This window comes from Heterocephalus glaber, unplaced genomic scaffold (genome assembly GCF_053883595.1).
Source record: "Heterocephalus glaber isolate CG9 unplaced genomic scaffold, H.glaber_assembly_v1.0 deba00000594, whole genome shotgun sequence".
NCBI lineage: Eukaryota > Metazoa > Chordata > Mammalia > Rodentia > Bathyergidae > Heterocephalus > Heterocephalus glaber.
This window is the reverse complement of record NW_028258151.1, coordinates 12,747,962-12,771,376: the sequence shown is the minus strand read 5'-3', so window position 1 is coordinate 12,771,376 and position 23,415 is coordinate 12,747,962. Positions and strand designations below refer to the sequence as shown.

Sequence of the window (23,415 nt, the reverse complement as noted above, 5' to 3'; positions counted from 1 at the left end):
AGAAGATTACAACCCGTATGATCTATATATCATACTCAATATATAACACAGAAACACCTTCACATGTATACTAGGGAACACGTACAGAAATATTCAAAGTTAAACTGTTTGTAACAGCAAATAACTTGTAAATAAAAAAAATACTCTAGAGTACTGAAAATGAGCACACTACAAGGATGAATCTCAAAAAATATATAATATTGAGCAAAACAACCAAATAGCAGAAGAATACATGTCATTATATGTAAAAGCTTTAAAACACATAATAGGAAGTAGGGAGAGAACCTTTTCCAAATGGAAAGAGGATCAGGAAAGGAGGGGTTTGAGAGGAAAGGAAAAGGGGATAAAGAAAAAGAGACGTGATATGTACTGTGCATGTACCAACTTCCCACAAGGAATATAATCATTATGCAATGGATGCACATACTGACAAAAAAATAACAACTGAAAAATGTTTTAAAATTACATATTATTTATTACTAAGTCAATATGTAGTAAAATTATTCTTAAGAAAGCAAAGCAACAATAAACAGGAAATTCAAGTCAGGAAACAAGAATAAGATAGGTGAAGGAGAGTTACATGTGATAACATGGAAAGTAACAATAATATCCTATATATAACAATGGAGGTAGATATACACTACTTATTATTCTTTAAATTGCAAAATCATGTATTTGGTTTAAAAATCAAAGGATGTTTCAATTAAAATGGCTAAAAATTTATTAAGACTTACAGGGATAAACATTAATGTAATCAGTAATTCAGTTACTCAATATAGCAATCACAACAATGACAATGAACATTTATTAAACATCTAATGTCAAGCATTATTCTAAAAGCTTTACACTTATGTACCTATACTATATACATATATAATAATTTAATCTTCCCAACAATCCTGTGAGGTGGTAAGATTATTTTCTATTGCAGATGGAAAACTAATTCTGAAAAGATCTGACTTGCCTGAATAATAAGCTAACAAGTGGTATATTAGGATTTGAAAGCCAGGCAGTTTGTGTGGCAGAGTGCCTGTGCATAAGCATTCTAAAACTCAGTCTCAAATTATACCACTTCTTTAATATGTGATCTAGATGCCCCAAATTTCTTTTTAACTAAACTGAGAAAGGAAGGTAGGGCATTGCCAAAACTGGTTGGGAAAGGAGGCTTTACAAAGTCACAGAACACATGTGCAAACCAGTTCCTGAAGCAGGTTTTCAACAGGATGGCCTAGACCTGACATCAACAGTTCACATTGTGTTTTTGCCACTGTGTTCCCTCTTGCATGGTGGCTCACTCTCACACTGTTAGGTGTATTTCTTTTCCTACGTTTACTAGGCCCAAACTCGCTCTGCAGAGCCTGTTTATTTTCCTACCTTTAATAAAACTTTGCTACCTTTTGTGCTTGTCTTGACCAATTCTTTCATCAAGACAGAAAGAACCTAGGGCCGGGATTTAGCTCAGTGTTTCTGCCACCTACCCTGCAAGGGCAAGGACCTGAGTCCTATCCCCGGTACCAAAAAAAAAAGACAGAAAGAACCTAGAAACTGCCTTAGGAAGGAGACTCCAGTACCCCCAAAACTCAGCAACAAAACAATCTTAACAAATGGCAATTATCACAGTGCAAAGACTCAAGACATTTTACATTTACATAAAAACTCATTTCATCTATGTACCAACAGACAAGTTACAATAGAGCTTTGCAGCATGAAAATGTTCTTTTTACTGATGACAAGTAGCATAATAATATACACATGCTAATCTCTGAAACTAACTTCAAAACATCTTGAAGCTTTATTGAAATCTTCAAAGGATTTTTAAGCACTCCAGTTATCTTCAGAATTTCCAATCCTATCAAGCTACTACATTCATTCTCCTGCTACAAAATCTAGAATACTGCACAAAATGTTTTCCAACACGTAACAACAGGCAGCACCAGGCTATGATACCTGAAAGTAGAAAAACCAATAAGGCAAATCTTATGATTGGCCTGGATTTCTGCCTAAATGCATTAGGAAGTGGGGAGGGTCATTGCAAGCAGAGCACAGAAGCCTCACTGAGTCATGGAGACAAAAACAGCTGGAATTTAAAGGCAAAGATTACAGCTCAACAGAGAAAAAGCTCCAGAAATCAGTGTGTTGGATGTGAGTCTTTCGTTGACTAATAATCTAGGAATGGGTAGTGTGAAACTCCACTAGGACAAATAAAGAACAGTTGCCAGAGAGTGATATTGTAAATGGTTCTCAGAGTTCAGGCAAGACTGGGAGAACAGTGGAATTTCATCTTCAGGCAATCAGCAGAAGCTAGAAAAGGGCTGCACCTTGGAAGAGGTCAAAACTAGCCCTGGAGAGAGGCTACTGTACTCATCTCAGCACAATCTAAACACAAGCCTTCCTAGAAAGGATGGACATAATCTATAAAAACCATAAATGCCCGCCATGACAAAACCAAACATAGGATAAAGGGAAATTTTCTGTAGCCTACTGTAAAACATTTGAACACTACAAGATGAAAAGTTTCTCTGTTGAGACTCGAAGTCGTATGTGCACAGCAATTATGTAGGACTTTCTGCATTTTTTCTATGGGACTTGGGTGACATAATAAAAATCCTTTGTCTTTAACCCAGTAGTCCTGTGTGTTCTGTTAGCATGTATGATACACTAGCAGACTAACTTGTTAGCTCACAAGGAAGAAAACAATCTCAGACTGTTCTTCAATAACTATCAACTACCCTGGCTCCACTGACATTTACAGAACACTATAGCAACTTATTCATAATAGGCAAAAAAAAATCAGAAACAACCCAAATTGCTATTAACAAGTGACTTGGAAGACTGGTGTACTGATTCAATGGAGTATTCTTAAATAAGAAAAAGTAATCAACTCCTCATATGAGGTACAATATAGATAAATCCCAAAGACATTATGCTAAATGAAAGAAGCCAGACACAAAGGTGCACATACTATATTATTCTATTTATATGAAATTACAGAAAAAAGTTAATCAATGGAGACTGAAAGTAGCTCAGTGGTTAACTAAGGCTGGAGCTTGGAGAGGACTGACTATAGAAAGGCATTAGAGAACACTTTGGGGTGACAAATGTTTTATTTCTTAATTGTAGCGGTAAAGTATATACAGTTACCAAACTATTCACTTAAAAAGGGTTTTAGAGTATGTAAAATTCCCCTCGACAAGGTTCATTTTTAAGAAATAGTATAATAACAATAATCCACTACCATAATTCTATGTAAAAAAGTAACATACTAAAAGAAACACTAAAAGGAAAAAAATGCATGATCCCATTATCCTAATAAAGCTTTTAAATTTTCTGTGTTCTTTTCCAATTTTAGTATAATGTATCTCTTTTGCACAGCTGTTCTCATTTTGCATAGACAATTTTGCATTCAGCTTTTTATTTATATAATACACATTTTTCACATTTCATATGCTATACAAAATGACAACATAATATTTCATCGAGTAGATATGTAATAATTTGGCTACTCACTAATGCCTAGACATTTGGATTGCTTCTCATTTTTGTCAATTATAAAAATTATTACAACAAACATCTTCACAGGCCAAGCACTGTGGTGCACAGCTGTTAACGCCAGCACTTGGGAGGCCGAGACAGGAAGATGGCCACGAGTTTAAGGCCAGCTTCAGCTAAATAGTGAGTTCAAGGCCAGCCTGAACTACATAGCAAGACCCTGTCTCCAAACAAACAAAACAGCTTCACAAAGATCCCTTCTTAATTTGAATACTCCTGTGGATAAACTGCCAGGAGGCATGGTTGTCTATCTTTTTATTCCATCTTTGAAACTTTTCATTTTAGAATCTGTATTAGTTTGCTAGGACTGCTATAACAAAGAATGGCTTAAACCAGAAATGCATTATCTCACAGTTCTGGATGATGGAATTCTGAGAGCAAGGTGGCACCAGGCTTGTTTCTTTGTGAGGCTGTGAGGGGAAAATCTGTCCTATGCATCCCCTTCCTTTGGTCCTGGCCATTTTCTGGCAATCTTTAACATTACTTGGCTTGCTAAAGTATTAGCTTATCTCTGCCTTCCGCTTCACATGGGCTTCTCCTTGTATTCATGTCTCTGTGTCCAATTTCCCTCTTTTTATAAGACCACCAGTCATAGTGAATTAGGGGCCCACCTTTATCCAGTATGACCTCATCCTAATTAACAACATATGCAATGATCCTATTTACAATAAGGCCACATTTTGAGATGTTGTGGGTTAGGACTTCACCATATAAATTTCAAGGAAGACATAAAGTCAACCCATAACATAAGTAATATACACTTGTTCTTATAAAAAGCAGAAAAAACATAATGAAAGGCAGAGATTCTTCTCAGTCTCTACCAAGGCATTCTGCAGAAATCAACAGTATCAAGATCTTAACTTTTCTAATATTTGAATAAGACCTCAGACTCTCACAAATCAGCTTTCAGTGCTGCTGAAGTACAGCAGGTAAAACCCAGTTAGGCAAATTTTAAATGCTATAAATGACAGAAGGGTAGTTTCTTAGCAACTAGAAATTTAACTTTTTTTCTTACTTGACAAGACTTTGCAGGCTCTCTGGGTATCTCAGAATAAAAATCAGAGATTCTACAGCTAAAAAGCCTTGGAGATAGCTTGAGTTTGAGTTTAGCTGGTGGCAATGTATTTTTCAAGTGGTTTTAGAGGCACATGTAGGCCCAATATGGTATGTTACTTAGATGCTAGTAAATTACTGCTCTAAATTTAAGTTCTCTCATCTATACCACAGGGCAATAATACCTACTTTCATGGAGTTGTGAATATTTAATAAAATAATGCATGTATGGCATATGCTAAGCATTCAATTAAAAGTAACGCTATCACTTTCAAAAATTTAGAAATCTTTAAAAAAAAACCTGTAGTTAAAAAACCCCACAAAATTTTCTATTTTAACCATTTTAAGTGAACAGTTCAGCAAAGGATATTCACATCATCATGCAACAGATCTCCAGAACTTTTTCATCTTGCAAAACTAAAACTCTATACTTATTAAACAACTCCTCTACTTTCTTGTTCCCCAATACCTGTTTTTTCTGTTTCTGACTAATTGAGATACTTTATATAAGTGCAATCATATAATATTTGTTATCTTCCTTTGACATATGCAAATCAGGGTGTATAATTTCTTAGAAAAGATCACAGAACCAGCATCAGGAAAGATCTGGATTTTTCTGACTCCTAAAGGAGTGATTTATCTGAGGTTGTTTTGTAGTTTCAATTTAACTAAGAAAGCCTTCTGATTGTCAGGATTTTTATAAGTACTCTGTATGTCTTCCACAAAGGACTATTTAAATCTCAAAGCATTTAAAAGACCTGGAAATCAAGATTTATGGGTTTAAATATGCTTGGCTCCTTTGCCATACTGCTAATTTATAGAAACTCCAATGTTATTAATATTAAACAGAACCAGATATGATAGGAACAACAGTCAAACTAAAACAAAATCTAACCATCTCTAGGTCAGAAAGAGTAAGGCAGTTACAGTTACAGCTCACGACACCCAGCCCCTGGGAGGGATATCAGCCTCCCAAAGAAGCACACATGTGGTCCAGGAAACAACTGAACTTCAAAACAGATGTACAGACCATGTGGCCATGTGTGGTGCAGACATCCACATGTCTCTCACCAGTGGCTATTCACTAAGAAATGTCTCCCACTACAGACATTATTGTTTAAATTTACTTTTCACAGGGATTCATCTCTAAATATCCCAAGGAACACTGCCCAGTCAATTTAGATGGAAATATAGTGAGTCTGGGTCTTGAAAACATATAAAATGTTATCTATAATTCCTACAAATTCCCCTTACTTCAGACTGAGGTTGGAGCACAGTAAGGGTGGGGAGAGTAGGGGAGGGCTGGGGGCTTAGAAGGGGATCTGGTCAATGTTCTATTAACCAAGCCAATTCAATTAAAGTTATAGTTTAATGGAAAAGCCAACAAGTTCATCAAACAAAAATAAAAACAAACTGAAAACATAAAGCAGGTCATCCGGAGAACATCACTAATCATCTCAAACATCCTGTTCCTAATTGGCAATAAATGTCTTGATCTGGCCTATTTGAGTAGTGGCAACTTACTAAAAAACAATCTGATACAATTTAGAGTTATAATAAGCAGGATTTCATCTAAATGAAGTGAAAAAGAAAATAAAAACCCCAAACAAACAAACAAAATTAACCAGGAGCACAAATGGTATCTCACTATACTCTTTCAGAGGAAGCAAATTTTCATTCTTGGAAGTTTAATGAGAAGTGTAGTGTATTCACATTAATAACCCAGGTGACAGTTTCTACTCCCCTAAAACATGCACATATACAGACATAAAAAATATTCAAGGTTAGACTTCAAACATGAAATGAAGGCAGATCACACCAAATGACTTGAAATACTTGAAAACAAGAATCGCAGTGATTTCTACATCTTTCATAGCCCTGCAAAATGCTAAATACTGTATTCATATTGCAAAACTATGAAATGCTGAGAAAATTTTATCAAAATAAATAAAAATGTGATATCTAACAAAGCAGGTGCCATTTTGTAGATTGAATAAATGTACTTGCTGAATTTAGTATCCTATTATAAGGACTCTATGTCTAACACAGTATGGCAGGAACCTGTACAGTTTGCAAAGTCCCGGGAACGATACACTCCCAGGCATTTTCATTCAGCAGCAAAGAGGGAGTGAAAAAGGAGGAAGACTCAGTTTACATTGCGTTCCCTGAATTATAGTCCCAAGGATACAAAAGCACTGGGGACACAAGACAGGATGAGTTTCCACACACACTGTCCAGGACCACTGGGTCATTGCTGGGACGTCCTGCTCGCCTGCACCTCCATCTTGAGCACTGCATGTGGCTTATTCAAGGGATCTTGTCTCCTCTTCCCCTTACATTTCTCAGATAGTGGTAGTACCATTTGGCATAAAATATAAGGATTCTCTCTTAGAGGAAATAAATTACTCAGTCCTCAGGTTTCCAGACAAGACAGAATGTTCACTTCATTCCCTGGGAGGGAAAAGTGGAGAATGAACAGTTGTGACATAGATGAAGGATATTATGATGTGACTGCCTTACCCAAGATCATAACCCTGTTCCATAGTGGTCACTGCCCACTGAATGGTGGGTGCAGTAGTTGGAGGCACAGGGGAGTATTCTATGGAGATAGCACTGCAGCTAAACTTTTTCCTCTGCACAATCCTGCCTCTTTCCTTTTCCCTCCACAGCTCCCTTCCCTAAAGCACTCCCTGCACACTATCTCCATCTCAAAGTCAGATTTCCTGAGAGTATAATCTATGACATTATCTCTTAATCCCCTCATTCTCTTCTCTAGAACTGATCTAGGTGTTCAACTTCAGAGAGGAACTAAAAATACCTAGCCCACTTACTCCTGTCCCTCTGTCTTTCTAACCTTCTGGGCCTGCAGAAAGGATGTGTTCTAGTGTTTTGCTGCACCATCCATGACCAGACAGACCTATTCTCTACCAGGTAGGTCCTGGAAAGGTCAGCTCACCCATGCCTAGAAGACCTGTCTACAAAATATGGAAAAATCCTCCTAAGCCACAGACATAGGCTACATTTTAAAATCTGCTTCAGGGATAAAGGAAGCAACATTTTGATTTCTAATTACCTGTCTCTGGTATCTTTATTTTTGAACTGGTTCCTAACTCAGAAGTCAGAGATGTTATTAGTTCCCTCAAATCTCAACAATATCCTTCACTGCATCATTTTACTGATTACCCTATACTACTAGTTCATAAACACTCACAAGAAGGCACTCACAGCCCTCCAAAACTTGTCACAAATTAAACTATTTTTAAAACCTTAACTCTGACTTCTCCCCAATAAGTCTCTTACTCTGCAGAGTAACCACTTTCTCCTGGCCATGTCCAACCTCTGTCCGTTCATCTTTTTCTTTCTATGTGGAAGAATTCCCCCTCACCACTGTGTTTTTACCATCTAAATCCTATTCACCCATTTACTGATTCAGTAAATAATTATTGAACGCTAAGTATCTGATAGACACTGTTCTATGCTTTAGAATAAGGTCTTTGCGTTCATGGAATTTGTAAGCTAATCAGGAGGTAATGGGGAGACAGAAAAAATGATCCGTATGTCAAGAGATGATCAGCACTAAGAAAAAAATTAAAGTAAGGAGAACACATGCAATTATCTGGGAAAAAGCTGTGCCAGGAGATGATAAATCCTAGGGAGGAAGTTGCTAGGTGGGCATCAAAACAGCAAGGAGGCTACTGTGGCTGGAGAGAAGTCAGAAGACAAGCAGCATCAACAGGGCCAGATGAGCAGAGTAACAGAGGGCCTCATGAGCCAGTTATGGACTTTGAATTTCACTCTGAATGAGGAGGGAAATGACTGCAAGAATTTGAGCAGAGATACCTTTTAAAAGATCCCCTGCCTGAGACAATAGGAGAGCAAGGATGAAACAGGAAGACAGATGAGGAACCTGTGATGCATCAGGCGATGGTGATGGTGCTGTGGATGAAGGTAAAAGTTGTGAAGCTGGTGGGAGGTGGTCAACTGCTGGATACATGTCACAGAATGACAGATCTGTTGATAGACTGGATGCAAGATATGAGAGGAAAAAAAGTAGCCAAAGATGATCGCAGGTTTGTGGATTTGAGAAATACAAAAGATTAAAGTTGCTTTTAACTCAGGGAAGCCTGTGGGAGGACAAGTTTCAGGGGATAGATCTGAAGCTCATCTTGGATGTGTTTAGTTTAGTATGCCTAGGGACATTCAAGTGTGTCAGATAGGCAGTTAAGAGTGCATAGCTCAAGGGAGACATCTGACCTGGAGGTGTAAACTAGGACTTAGCATGTAGTGTGTACACACAGAGGCACACACACTCTTCTGCACACACATGTTCATTTGCTCACTCATTCTCTCATGGCTCTTTTCATATTTGACCTTATAAAAGACTAGTTTCAAACTAAAAGTCTGCATAGTTTATATTTTAGGAAAAAAAGAAGTGACAAAATTCTGGATTATTTTAATTGGTTTTATCCATTCAGTAACTTTTTATTTTGTGACTGTTATAAGCTAGGAATAAAGTGTTAAACAAAAGTCATAACCCATTCTGTGAAATGTAATGTCTGGTATGCTGACAAATACTTAATATATGCTTGTTTTCTTAATTATTTTAGTAATTTAAAAAAAATTTTCAATTTAGAAATCAACATAGGTATTTTTTTCAGGGTCACAATGAAGAATACTTGGCTCTCTGCTGTCCCTGGTAACTGGAGGGCCAATAAAACAGCTCTGGCCTGTGCCCACTGTTCTGTGCAAGTGTGGCATAGCTGGAGCAGGTAATCATACGCTCTAGATGAGCTTTGGGCCCCATATCAGAGCAGGCTGGATGTCACCTAGTGTGTAGCCTAATTGCTTTGCATACAACTGAGTGGTTTTACCAGATCACCAGGCTGGTTTCACGAATGAGAAATCTGTGGAAATAAACACCTTGCTTTCTACACTGCATCTGGCCTACAGATGAATAAAGGACCACAGTTGCCAATGCACAACTACCTACTCAGGAGGGGTTTTTGTTGTTGTTTGTAATTTAACTCCATTTTAGTAGTCTGAAATTTTATTCTTTTCAATTTTAGATCTAAACTTTTCAATTCTATGAGTCATACCAAACACTATTTATAGAACTTTAGTTTGCCCTGCTGCTTTATTTTTCTGAAATGGCCTATATCCAACACAGCAGAAAGTAAAAACCAAGTCTATAAACCATGTTAGTTTTCCAAAGGTGGGGTGCAAAGAAATTTTCTAAACATAATGATATATCAAAATCACACTACATTTGAAAGTTCCAAATGTGGACAACACAGAGTTCATAACTAGAAACAGTTTTCATGGGGATGCAAATCAAAGAAAGGAATTTTTAAAATTTTATTTGCCTGTTCTATCCTATTTAGTAAACTATTACATGAAATAAAGGTGTCACCTGCAAGTCACTCTCCTTTTTGGCAAGATTTTGTGTTGACATTCATTATTGGGTGTAGGGCATTTCAGTATGCCATTATGGAAATAAGAGGTGATAAACTTATAAACTTACTTTAGGAATGTGCCCAAGAGTGAAATAGGTTGAGGCTGGGTAGAATAATTTCATAAACATATCTTCCATAATGAGTAGAGGTAGAAAAAAACAACTATGAAACTATGAATTAAAGCAACTTTTATAAAAATATAAGCACTTTGCTAAATTCACTATTTCTAATAATGTTTTAATTTCTAAGACTTTTCTGCAATTGTTCTCAAGTATCCTTGAATTTTAAAACTCTACAGAAAATAGTATAATAAGCCTCAAAACAAGTATGTGGTCTTATGATGCCGCTGGTTATAAGTAGCAAAATCCTGAACCAAACTGGCTGAAGCAGAAAAAGGACTCTATTACAGCATTTAAGTCTAGGAGAAGCTTTATCCAGAGTTCAAACAATGTGAATATGACCTGTTTTCTCTCTTTCTCAGGACTAACTCCATTCCCAGGGAGACTCTGATCTCAATCCCACAAGGATCGACAGCAGCTTCAGGGACTATGTGCAACTTAATTCATGCTCATCAGGAAAGATACATTCTACTCTCCCAATAACGCAAAAAGTACAGGACTTAAACTCACAGCTTATATCTACATGTCCCCCCAAAGTCTCATGAGTTCAAAGATGAGGCACTTTAAAGGTGAATGCATAGGCCAGGGATTTAGCTCAGTGGTGTCACCTGCCGCAAAAGCACAAGGTACTGAGTTTGATCCCTAGTACCCAAAAAAAAAAAAGTGAGTGGATGATAGGGGCTTAATACTGACTTGCTGTTAAGAAAGTTTGGAAAGGTTTCAAGATGTTAGCTGGAGAAGCAGCCTAGAATGCTGTAAACCAAAATTGATGGGAAGGAAATTCTAGTCTGAGGCCACGAGATCATCATAATACAGATAGAAATGCAGATGGCAAAGGCTAAGCTCAGGAGACTTTAGTTGGGGCAAGGACTGCACTGGCAATTGGACTCCAAGCCATGTATGTTGTGCTATAGCAGAAAACTTGTCTACATTTTGCTCCTATCCTGAGACTTTGTAGGAGACTCAGATTAAGGGAAGCAGACTAATCAATCTGGTAGAGGACATTTCAAGGCAATCTAATGTTGAGGATGTGGCATGGGTACTGTTGGGAGGTTTTAGACAGCTCTACTTTGAGAATCAAGACAAACAACACAGTTGAATGATTTTAAAACTTTTGAGTCTGGCCAGAAAGGAATCTAAGTTGAAGTTGAGGCCCACAAAGTTGGAGCATGGGAGAGCTTCCTTGCTGAAAAGATTAGGATTACAAAAAAACTTAACACTTTGGTTCAGGACAATGAGGAAAATGGCTTAAGGGCATGTGAGGAACCAGTAAGGCCTCACCCTCCCAAGACTCAAAGTTGCCAAAGTGAAAGACACTGCTTTGAGAGAAGACCTCAGAGCACCATGCTCCAAAATGGCTACCTTAGAAATTTGTTCTCCAGGATTAAGTTCACAGTGCTGAGCCATCCAGGCACATTGAGGCCTCTGAAGCCCCCATTAAAGGGAGCCAGACTACTGCTTGACCTGGTTGTGGACCTTGGCATCATCCCTGTGGTGCTAGTTATACATGCAGAATGCAAGAGTTCTGTGGTGAGAAAGATGTTTACCTAGATTTCAGAAGAACACCTGGGAGGTGAAGAAGTGTGAACCTGAGGGCAGTATGTGAAACTGTGAGGTAAAGTAAAAAATGAAATGGAGAACCTAGGAAGCTGGAGAAGCTAGGAATGAGGACTGTCCGAAGAAAGCTGCAAGGAGTAAAGGCAGCCTGAAAGAGAGGCCATGAGGGACGTAACCTTAGGTAATGTCACAGGGGTGTGCTCACCTAAGCACTTTGGAGTTCATACCTCCTCACAACTTGTCCCAGGTGCTAAAGATGGAACTATGGATTTTTAAATTTTTTTTACTAATTTATGTTTATTAGTAATGATTACATTCACTGTGAGAAGTTGGTATATGTATATAACACATCTCAATTCTTTTTTCATCTCTTTTCTCACCCTTTCCCTTCCTTTCCTCCATATCTTGATCCCTTTCCTATTTGAACAAGATCTCCCTACTCCCTATTATCTACCTTTTATGTTGCTTTTTATTTATATTTTAGGTTTCTCAGATAAGTGAAACCATATGATATTTAAGCTTGTGTGTCTGATTTAGTTCATTTAACACTACAATCTTAAGGTGTGTCCATTTTCCTATAAATGGCTTAAGCTTATCCTTCTTTATGGCAGAATAGTACTCCACTATGTAAAAATACCACACTTTCTTTATCCATTCATCTATTTATGGATGTACAGGCTGTTTCCAAGATTTGGCTATTATGAATTGTGCAGCTATAAATTTGAGTGTGCATATATCACTTTAATATGATGTGTTTAACTTTTTTCCATTAAATTTATTGGTACATTTTAGTTATACAATACAGTTACATTCATCCTTGGGATCTTGTACCTTTACATGATGTATCTTGGTTCTTATTTTTTCCCCATTTCCCTGCCCTCCCTTCACCTCCTCCACCATTCCCTATTTACAAAGACTTTGTTTCCATTTTTTCCTTTTCTCACATTTTTTCTTTTCCCTTCTTTCCTTTCCTCTACCTCTCCCACTTCCCTACTCCTTTAGACCTTTTCTTCCTATTTCATATTATCAATTATACATTTTGATCCTTATTTACACTTTTAGTTTTTTACACCAGAGAAACTATTTGGTATTTACACGTGTGTCCTATTTATTTCACTTCAGAGTATGGTTTCAATGTGTATCCACTTAGCTATAAATGTCTCTAGTTTCTCATATGATGTTTTTAACTTTAAGGAAGATACCCAGAAGAAGAGCTGAGTCAAACAGAATTTCTAGATTTTTAAAAATTCAGTTCCCATAGAGACTAAAAAATTGCCAATGTCAACTATATATCAAGTTGTGGTGGAATATGTGGGAAAGTTTTTAATTAGCAATGCTTGCTCCTAGGATAAACTTCATTGACTAAGATAGTGCCACTGTGAAGGCTCTAGTTTTAGATTTTTAATAATGTGAATAATGATTTCCACAGTAGTTGTACTACTTTTTTCTCACAGCCTCAACAACATTTGTTATTATTTGGTTTCTTGATAGCCATTCTTTCTGGAGTAAGATGAAATCTTAATGTTCTTTTAATTTGCGTTTGTCTAATGGCCAGAGAAGTTGAACATTTTCCATGTATTTACTGGCCATTTGTACTTCTTCTGAAAAGTATCTATCATTTCAGTTGCTCATATTTTGACTGGGTTTTTTATTTGGTGGAAGTTGAATTATTTTTTGAGTTCTTTATATATTCTAGATATTAGCCCTCTGAGGAATAGCTGGCAGAAGTTTTCTCCTATTCTATTGTCTCTTAACTCTGCTAGTAGTATCCTTTGCTGTGCATAAGCTTTTTTTATAATTTTTTAAAGTGATCATGTTTAATTATGGGCTTAAATTACTAATACAGTGTGCTTGAATTAGAGAACTTAAGATTCTAAATAAATTGCTAGAGAATTTTACAATGGTGGGGGGGTGGATGAAAATTTTTCTCTACATATAATCTGATCATTAACAGACTAGTAAATTTTAATTGGAATGATAGAGGAAATATAGTAAAATCACACTTTTCCTTTAAAAAGTTACACATTATCTTCTGCAGGCAACAGCTATCATGCATGAGATCACTCTATTGCATACCCAGGAATCTTAGGGAATACAGGCTAAGAACAATCTAGTCATTTTCTTCCTCTTCATTATCTTCAGCATCTCATTTCCTCCTCTCCCCTCAAAGACCTTTTTCTTTCTCTTTCTCCTCTTCTCCTTCTTTAACAGTCATCATACTCTTTCCTCCTGAATTTCTTCTTTCATTAAGTACGGAAGGCCCACTTCTGTCTCCCAATTCTGAGCCTGTTTCCTCTTCTTCCTCATCTCTCTCTTCCAACGCTTCAGGTAGACCACTTTCATCTTTATCATCTTCATCTCCATCTTCATCCTCCTCCTCTTCTGAGTCTGGTGCTTTGGTATCTTCCTGATAATATACATCTAAGCACATGTGATTTGCTACAGCAGTTCAAAATATTTTCTCGGTAATCTTCCAGGTTTGCAATCTCATAGTTAAACAAATCAAGACTTTTCAAATGTTTATGATTTTTCAGAGCTTCTATTGTACTCAGATCTTTTATTTTGTTTCCACTCAGACTGAGGTAGGTAAGATTTGGATGTTTCTCTGCTAAAACTTCCAAGTCTCCAGAAATTGCATTATCACTAAGTTCCAATTTTTGAAGTTTACTTAGGCTAGGAAGCTGGGCCAGTGAACCTAATCCCATGTTAGCCATACTCAGAAATTCTAGTTCTTTAAAAGTGTTACTCAGGCCCTCAATTTCCCCATGGACACACAGGCAATTATCAAAGACTAAATTTATTTGTCACATCCTCTTGGGTTCTGTTCCTTAACTTCAGGTTAATCCTCTTCTTCATCTCCATGCCCTCCTCTTGCTCTTCTGCTACTACTCTCCTTTCTCTTTTCCTGCTGTTCCCACCACCCTCAACCCTCCCACATGTATTGCTTGATTTTTTAGAGTTGCATTATTCCATTAAACCAGGTAAATGTCTATCAGCCTGCAGAGAGCACTGTGAATAAGCCTATTAATTTGATATGCTGATATTAGTGGATTCTTGGTAGTTTCTTGTGTCACTGGGGTTCTATCCAGAAAGTCCTTGTCTATGTCAATGTCTTCAGGAATTTAACCTATTTTATCTTCCAGCAGATTAAATATTTCTGTATTAACTTTTAGATATTTGATCCATTTTTATTTTACTTTAGTACAGGTAGAGAGATATGGGTCTAGATTCAACTTTCTTCATGTGGGCAGCCAATTGTCCCATCACCATTTATTTAAGAGGCTCCAGTTTATTTTTTGGCACATGTGTCAAAGATTAAATAGCTGAATGTACCTAGGGTTGTTTCTACATCCTCTATTCTGTTCCACTGATGCATATGTCTGATTTTGTGCCAGTACCATGCTGTTTTTAATCACTGTACCTTTGTGATATAACTTCAAATCCAGGATTGTAATATCTCTTGCTTTATTCATGCTACCTAAGACTGTTTTTATTATTCTGGGTCTCTTGAGGGTCCATATGAATTTTAGGGTTTTTTTTTCTCTAGTTCTGTGAAGAATGCTGTATTTTGATTGGGATTACATTAAATCTGTGTATCAGATTTGGAAGCATGGCTATTTTAATTATATTGCCTCTGCCTATCCAGGAACAGGGAATACTTTCCATAATCTGATGTCCTCTTTGATTTCCTCTTTCAGAGTACTGTAGTTTACATTGTAGAGATCTTTCACTTCCTTGGTTAGGTTACTTCCTAAGTATTCATTTTTTTCTTTATGTTAGTGTGAATGGTATTATTTTCCTAATTTCTTTCTCAGTGAGTTTATTATTAGTATACAGAAAAGCTAATGATTTTGTGTGATTTTGTATCCTGCTATATTGGTGAATTTGGTTATTAATTCTAGGAGTCATCTGATGGAATATTTTGGGTTTCTATGTAGAAGATCATGTCAACTGCAAATAGTGATATTTTGAATTCTACTTTTCATATACACATCCCTTTTCTTTCTTTCTCTGGCCTGATTGCTCTGGCTAATGTTTCAAGGACCATGTTGAACAGAAGTGGTGATAATGGACATCTCTGTCTTATTCCTGATTTTAGAGGGAAAGCTTTCCATTTTTCTCCATTTAATATGATATTGGCAGTAGGTGTGTCATAAATGACTTTTATCAAAACTGAAACTTGAATTTCCATTTGACTCTGCTATTCCCCTCCTATGTGTCTTCCTGAAAGAGTTGAAGACATCATATTACAGTGATATATGCATACATACCCATGTTTGAGGCAGCACAATTTATAACAGCTAAATCTTGGAAGCAGCCTATATCAACAGATAAACGGTTAAAGAAAATGTATTTACACACAATAGAGTATTACTCTGCCATAAAGAAAGATAAACTTCAGTCATTTGTAGGAAAATGGATGCACCTTGAGACCATAATGTTAACTGAAATAAATCAGAAACCCAAGCTTAAATATTGTGTATTTCTCTTATATGAGAAACCTAAAATAAAAATAAGAATAAAATAAAAAATAGATAATAGGGAGTAGGGAAATAGATCTTTCTCAAAGTGGAAGGGGATCAAAAGGTGGAGGGACAGGGAAAAGGGGGAGAGAAAGGGGATGAAAAAAGGAATTAAATTGTGTTATGTGCATGTACCAACTCCACATAAGGAATAGAAACATAATGCATAACAAATATGTTAAACAAAAAAAAATGAAGCTCAAGAGATTGACAAAAGGGAGAGGGAGAGAAGGCTAAGAGAATGAAAAGGAAATAAGATGTATTATGTACATGTACCAATTCCTCACAAGAAATGTAAACATGTACTAATAAAAAATTAAATGAGTGGCTTTTATTAGATTGAGATAAGGTCCTTCAATGCCTATTTTATTCAAAGTTTTTATAAAGAATGGATGTTGGATTTTGTCAAAGGCTTTTTTTTTTTTTTTGGTACCGGGGATTGAACTCAGGTCCTTGCGCTTGCGGAATCACTGAGCTAAATCCCCAGCCCCTGTCAAAGGCTTTTTATGTGTCTATTGATATGATTGTGTGAATCTTGCCCTTGATTCTGTTTATGTGATGTATTACATATTTTGATTTGTATATGTTGAAACCATCCTTGCTTCCCTGGGAGAATCCTAACCTGATCACAATGTATGATCTTCTTGATGATTTGTTGCATTCTCTTTGCTAATATCTTGTTGAGGATTTTTGCATCTATGTTCATTAAAGAGACTGGCTTGTAATTCTCCTTTTTTTTAAAATTGGATCCCTGTCTGCTTTTCGAAATGAGATAATGCTAACTTCTAAGAATGACTTTGGAAGTACTCCTTCCCTTTCCATTTCATTAAAGAATTTCAGGAACACAATACTGACATTAGATTGTCCCTGAAGTTCTTATAGAATCTGGCAGTGAATCTGTTAGGAACTGGGTTTTTCTTAGTTGGTAAGTTTTTTTTTATTACTGCTTCAGTTTCACTGCCTGTTACTGAATTATTCAGATTTTAAATATCTTCTTGGTTCAGTTTTGATAATACATTTATATCTATCAATTTCTTCCAAATTCTCCAATTTATTGGTGTACAAGTTTGCAAAGTATTTGCCAATAATCTTCTAGATTTCAGCAGTGTCCATTATGATTTCACCTTTTTCATTTCTAATTGCACTGATTTGGGTCTTGGCTAAGGGTTTGTGTATTCTTTCAAAGAACCAGCCCTTCTATTCACTGATTGTATCATGTTTTTCTCTCATAATACTGATTTCTGCTATCATCTTTATAATTTCCTTCCTTATACTAGCTTTGGATTTGAATTATTCTTCTTTTTCTATGGCACTGAGGTGCATGACTAGGTTATTTATTGGGGCTCACTCTATTTTTCTAATGTGGGCATTCAAAGCTATAAACTTCCATCTTAGGATTGCTTTCATTGTGTCCCATGAGTTTTGATATATTATACTGGCATGATTATTTAATTCTAGGAACTAGACTCATTGATTATTCAAGAGTATATTGTTTAAATTCCATGTGTTTGCATAACTTCTGTGGTTTCTTTTGCCATTGATTTCTAGTCCTGCTGCATTATAGTCTGATAATATGAAGTATAATTTTGATTATTTTGTATGTATGTATTTATTTATTTGGTGCTAGTATGTGGCCTATTTTGGAGAAAGTTCCATGTGCCACTGAGAAAGAGGTGTATTGTATTTTTGCTGGGTGGAACACTCTGAAGATATCTATTAAATTAATTTGTTCAAAGGTTTGGGTCAACTTTGCTATTTTCTGGTTGATTTGTCTAGTTGATCTATCTGTGTTAGGGTACTGAGTTCCCTCGCTATAACTGTATTGATGTTTAATGAATCTTTTAAGTCCACTAGTGTTTTTATTCTTTGAAGTTGGGTTTGCCATTGTTCAGTGCACATATGTTTATAACTGTTATCTCTTCCTGTCAAATTGCTCCTTTAACTAATATGTTCTTCTTTGCCTCTTTTGATCAGTTTTTACTTAAATCCCACTTTGTCTGAAAATAGAATAGCTACTCTTGCTTCTTTTATTGTTCCCATTGCATGGAATATTGTTTTGCATTCTTTCATTTTTAGTCAATGAATTTCTTTTGGAGTTAAATGTGTTTCTTATATACCTTTGGGCTTTGTTTCTTGATCTATTCTGCCAGTCTGTGTCTTTTGACTGGGAAATTGAGACCATTAACATTGAGAATTATTAGTGAAAGGTGTTCTCATTTCTGCCACTGGATTATTTTCCTCTTGCTGATTCCTTTTCTTTGCCTTTTACTTAACTGCTCACCCTGCCTGGTATATTCATTCTATTGGACCTTCTGGCATTGTCTCCTTCTAGGATATTCCTGAGTGCTGGTTTGGTGGTCATGAATTTCATTAGTGTTCTTTGTCATGGAAGTATCTTATTTCTCCATCAATTTTTAAAAACAGTTTTTCAGGCTATATTAGTCTGGGCTGGAACATTTTTAGGACTCAAAACACTTAATTCCAAGTTCTTGACCTTTAAGGTTTGTGTTGAGAAGTCTGCTATAATTATAATGTTTTTTTTTTATATAACTGATTTGTTGCTTTTCTCTACTTTTTTTTTTTTTTTTTTGCTTCCAGTACCGGGGATTGAACTCAGGACCTTGCGCTTGCCAGGCAGGTGCAGCACCACTGAGCTAAATCCCCAGCCCTTCTCTACCAACTTTTTAAGATTCTGTCCTTGTGCTGAACTTCTGAGACTTTGAGTATGATGTGTCATGGAGTTCTTTTCTGATCATGGCTATCTGGGGTTCTACATGCCTTATTTATCCGTAAGTTAAAGTTTTTTCTCATATTTGGAAAGTTTTCTGCTATTGTTCTACAAACAGGCTTTTTTTCCATTTGTGTTGTTTTCTGATTTTTTTACTAACTCCATGTAATCTTAGTCTTTTTTTGTGTCATCTGGCAGCTGTTGGATGGATTTTTCATGTTTTCTTGTTTCTAAGATATCTTTCAATAAATTTGTCACTTGACAACAGCCCTGTCTTTGAGTTCTGACACTCTGTCCTCACACTGATTGCTTCTGTAGCCCATACGTTCAATAGAAGTTTTAATCTCCTCAATTCTCTTTGGTACCTTTTCATGGATTCAAGTTATTTTCTATAATGGACATCCATTTTTTTTTTATCAGTTTCTTTAGCTAAGCTAGCTTTTTATTAGTGTCTTCTGTAGACTCGCTGATCATTTTGTTTATTAGTTCCATTACCTATTTAATTATATCTTCTTTGAATTAACCAAGCACCTTATTGGCTTGCTTTGTTTTGTTTTCATCTATCTGTTATCCTTTCAAATAAATAGGCTGCGTGGCTTTTGATTTCCTCCCTGATGATACCCTATGGATCAGCTTCAGAGGAGTTAGCAGTTTCTGAGGCATTTTGCTGCCTTGTCTTCTTGTGTTTCTATCTTTTTGTTGTTTGTTTGTTTGCTGTGCTGAGGCTTGTGGGTTCATTATGGAGGAAGACTTTGCTGGTAGTATGAAGACCTCTTTAATTAGTGTCTTGCTTTTCCGAGATGAACTCTGGGTGTGGCTTACTATAGACCTTTGCCTCTGTCCCAGAATCCCACCATCTCCATTTATCTGGGAGGGCAGGCTACAGTATATTTGACTCAGTATCCAGTTCTCCAAGAACAGGTCATAGTATTGTTAATAACAGCAAGGGGATCCAGATTCTAGGACACAGTACAGAAAAAACCAATTGAAAGCAATAACTATGTCACCTCAGCTATGGTAGTAAAATCAACAACAATAACGGTGTCAAAGCCAAACTAGATATCGACATACGTTAAGAACCAATAATGTACCACCTTATTCATAGAGAAGAGATCTATAATTATAGGATAAATATTAATCCAAACCATATATTGACCTAGAGTAAATATCTAGTAAATGGAATAACTCTACCATCCCTAACAAAATAATATTCAACAGTAATAGCATAGTTAACTCTTTAAAGATTATCATAAATCTTAGCAGTTATACTAGTAAAGGTGGGGGTGGGGAATCAGAGAATGAGAAAAGTAAAATTTGAAATAATATTCAATGGAAGATGAGAAAAAAGACAGAAAAGTGAGATAAGGGATCCTACTGAAGAGTAAAAGGAAATTATTATGCACTAAAACCTTGGATTTCAAGTGACTTGTTCTGCAAGTGTTCCATAAGATGAGCAAACTTTTCTGCTAAATTTTAACTTGATGAATGATGTCTTCCAATAGGAGCAGTATGTGATGCTGAACATCATATGATCACAACTGAGCCAATAGTTCTTCCCTCTCTCTCTTGCTGTGCCATTCTGGGTGATCATCTCCCAACAGGAAGAGGTAATGGAGGAGCTCTTGTCTGCAGAAGAGAACAAGAGAAAGGTAGAGGAATCCCTCACTTCAAATGAGATTAGGGAGATGTATGAAATGTGAGAAACAGAGCAAAGTTCTGTAGAAAAGCACCACCCAAATAAGCCTGTAGCAGTGTGAGTGATGAATCTGTTTAATGACAATGCAATGTCACAGTTCTGTGAAATCCTCTAAAGGAGGCAAAAGTCAGTGTCATTGGATAGGTTCCTTGTTAAAGTTACACAAAAAGAAAAAGATTCCATTGAGCCAACAGACAGCAGTGATTCTGTTAGTGACAGTGAAATTTATCCCACGCAATAAACTTGCTCTCTCTTGTCTCCCTTACGGTAGCCATGAAGGTTTTCAAAGGTAAGCGCAGGTTAATATGATTATTTTTCTTTATATTTTGTATTAGAGTATTGTAATCATTTTTATATGAATATTTTCAGGTTGTGGAAGGAATAATCTGAGTTTCCATTATTTTTTATGGGGAAATTTGCTTTGATATATAATGCTTTGGATTACAAGCATGCTCCTTGAATGAATTATGCTCACAAGCCAAAGTTTATTACATAACAACAAAAAAGAATAAAGAAGAAAAAAGAGCAAAATAAAAGAAAATGGTTAAAAAATTAAAAGGAGAAAAGAAAAAAATTTAAGAAGAAGAGAAGAAAAAAAACCTAAACCTCAAGCAACCAATGAAAGAGAAAGTGAAAAAAATTGAGTCAATTTTTTAAATTCCTGTGTTTTTTGAATGAGTGGTTTCTTTCCAGGATCTGCCATCTTAGAATCCAGCAAGTCATGATTTTCTCTGCTGAGCTTTATGGGCTGTGGTTTTGTGAGGTACCTTGCCTTCTCCAGGGCTCCTCTCTCTGTACATCCCAGACTGTGGCAACTGCTCAAGCCCAAGCATGCTGTTCCTCACATTGGTAGATGAGACATGCATTCAGCACACTGGTCTCTGCTCAATGTAAGCTGTGAGGTAGGGGTTCAAGCATACTGTTGGACTTAAAGCCAGCAGTTTTTGATCCAGCCTTTTCTGAAAACCATATTCACCATACCTGTTTTCTCAACAGAGGGCAGGGCCTGGGTCCTTCTCAGCCTGACCTTAAATTTCTCGGAGGTATATGTCTAGCCCATACCCTCTCTATGGCTGTCTTACCCACTGTGTGAGGGTAACATTGGAAACCCTGAAGTGGAGTTGCTCTGTGGCTCAATCCTAAACAACTCCTTCCCCAAATTGGGTCTTATTAAACATTCTCAGGCAACATGGCAGGTGCTGCACTGGGTTTCTTCAACTGTAGCCTGCCAAGAAGGAGTTACTTTTGGAGTAAAACTCCATACTGTTTTTGTAGTTTACAATAGCTGTGAACTTTTCTTGGGGCTTGTGCTGCTGGCCAGGTCTGTTATTTCTCCCAGAGCATCCGATTCTCCTGAGCTTACTTTCTCTCCTAGGGCACTGGCCTCATCTACAATCAAGTTATTTTGGTTGGTTAGTGCCTCCGTTGTCTGATAACAAGGGGAAACAAAACACAAGAGCAGGACTGAAGGTAGGAGGATCGAATTCGAGGCAAGCCCGGGCTACATAATAAGATTAAGGCCAGCCTGAACTACATAGTGAGACCCTGTCTCAAAGTAACAAAACAAAAATAAAAAATTCTAACACAGAGAAGGTACCAAATAAATATTTGTTGACTAAGTTAAATGTTATTAAAATTATGACTAATATAACCTCCATAAGGATATTGAATAAGAGGTTACACATCTTTAAATCCTTATGTCATTCTAAAGCTTTTATGGAGAAAAAAATCACCTCTAGGGAAAACACAGTATACCCAAGATACACAACTGTTGATTTAAAAACCAACAACCAACTACTTTCTGTCTTGCTATACTTATGGCCAACATGGTCAGATTATGTATGTGGTGATTCATAATAGGGTCATGAAATGAGCTTTCAATTGCTAAGAGTTATTATTCCTGTATATCTTCTTTATCAGTTCATAATATCTATCAGAACACACTTGCCCAGTTAAATGAGGAGGCAAACTGTTGCCCCACCTCTTTAGCCCTCAACTGCTGTCTTCTAGCACATTCTTCTCACAGTAAAGCACACTGAGTACTTTCTCAGTTTCTCCCATCCCTACTATTAGTTTATCTAGCCTCTCTCGTATTACTACTCAAGTTTCTTGAGTCATTAAAATCATCTCTACTTCATCACTTCCCCATATTCTTCAATGTGCACTCTGATTTGCCCTTCACCCTTCATCAAAACTAGTCTCCCCAAGGCCCTTCAAGAGCTACATCCACATAGTGTTTTGCAACCTTCTGGTTTATGGTCTTGGCTGCCCTGTGCAACACAGTGACCACCAGCCACATGCAGCTACTGAGCACATCAATGCAACAAGTATGGTGGAAGAGCTGAATCTTTAGTTTCATTTAATTAAATTTAAAAACTGATACTCAAGGGCTGGGGATTTAGCTCAGTGGTTCACAACCACAAGGTCCCAAGTTTGATCCCCAGTACCAAAAAACAAAACAAAACAAAGAAACCTGACACTTGATTTGGTTATAAGCTTTTTGGAACAATTTGGGTGGGTGAATCTACCTTTTCAATCATAAATTTTCAGAAATCTAAACACAAATAAAGAATTTCTAATGAAAATTTAGTGTCTGGATTAAGGTGTGATGATGTAGGTATAAATGTAACATGCATAGTAGATTTCAAAGACATGGCATGAAAAAAGATTATAAAATAATCTCAATATTTTTTATTGTTTTCAGTTGAAATGATGAGATTTTGTATCTATTAGGTTT

The 23,415-nt window shown here is 36.6% G+C and overlaps 1 protein-coding gene and 1 pseudogene across 4 annotated transcripts in view; both read right to left on the bottom strand.

Moving 5' to 3' along the window:
* Fancc (FA complementation group C) overlaps positions 1-23,415 on the bottom strand; it is a 231,477-nt gene that overhangs the window by 113,634 nt on the left and 94,428 nt on the right. The window lies entirely within an intron of this gene.
* LOC147829502 (acidic leucine-rich nuclear phosphoprotein 32 family member D-like) overlaps positions 280-23,415 on the bottom strand; it is a 29,068-nt pseudogene continuing 5,932 nt past the window's right edge. The window contains exon 3 of the transcript XR_015448846.1: positions 280-20,608. The product of XR_015448846.1 is annotated as an acidic leucine-rich nuclear phosphoprotein 32 family member D-like (transcript). The remainder of the gene's footprint in view (positions 20,609-23,415) is intronic.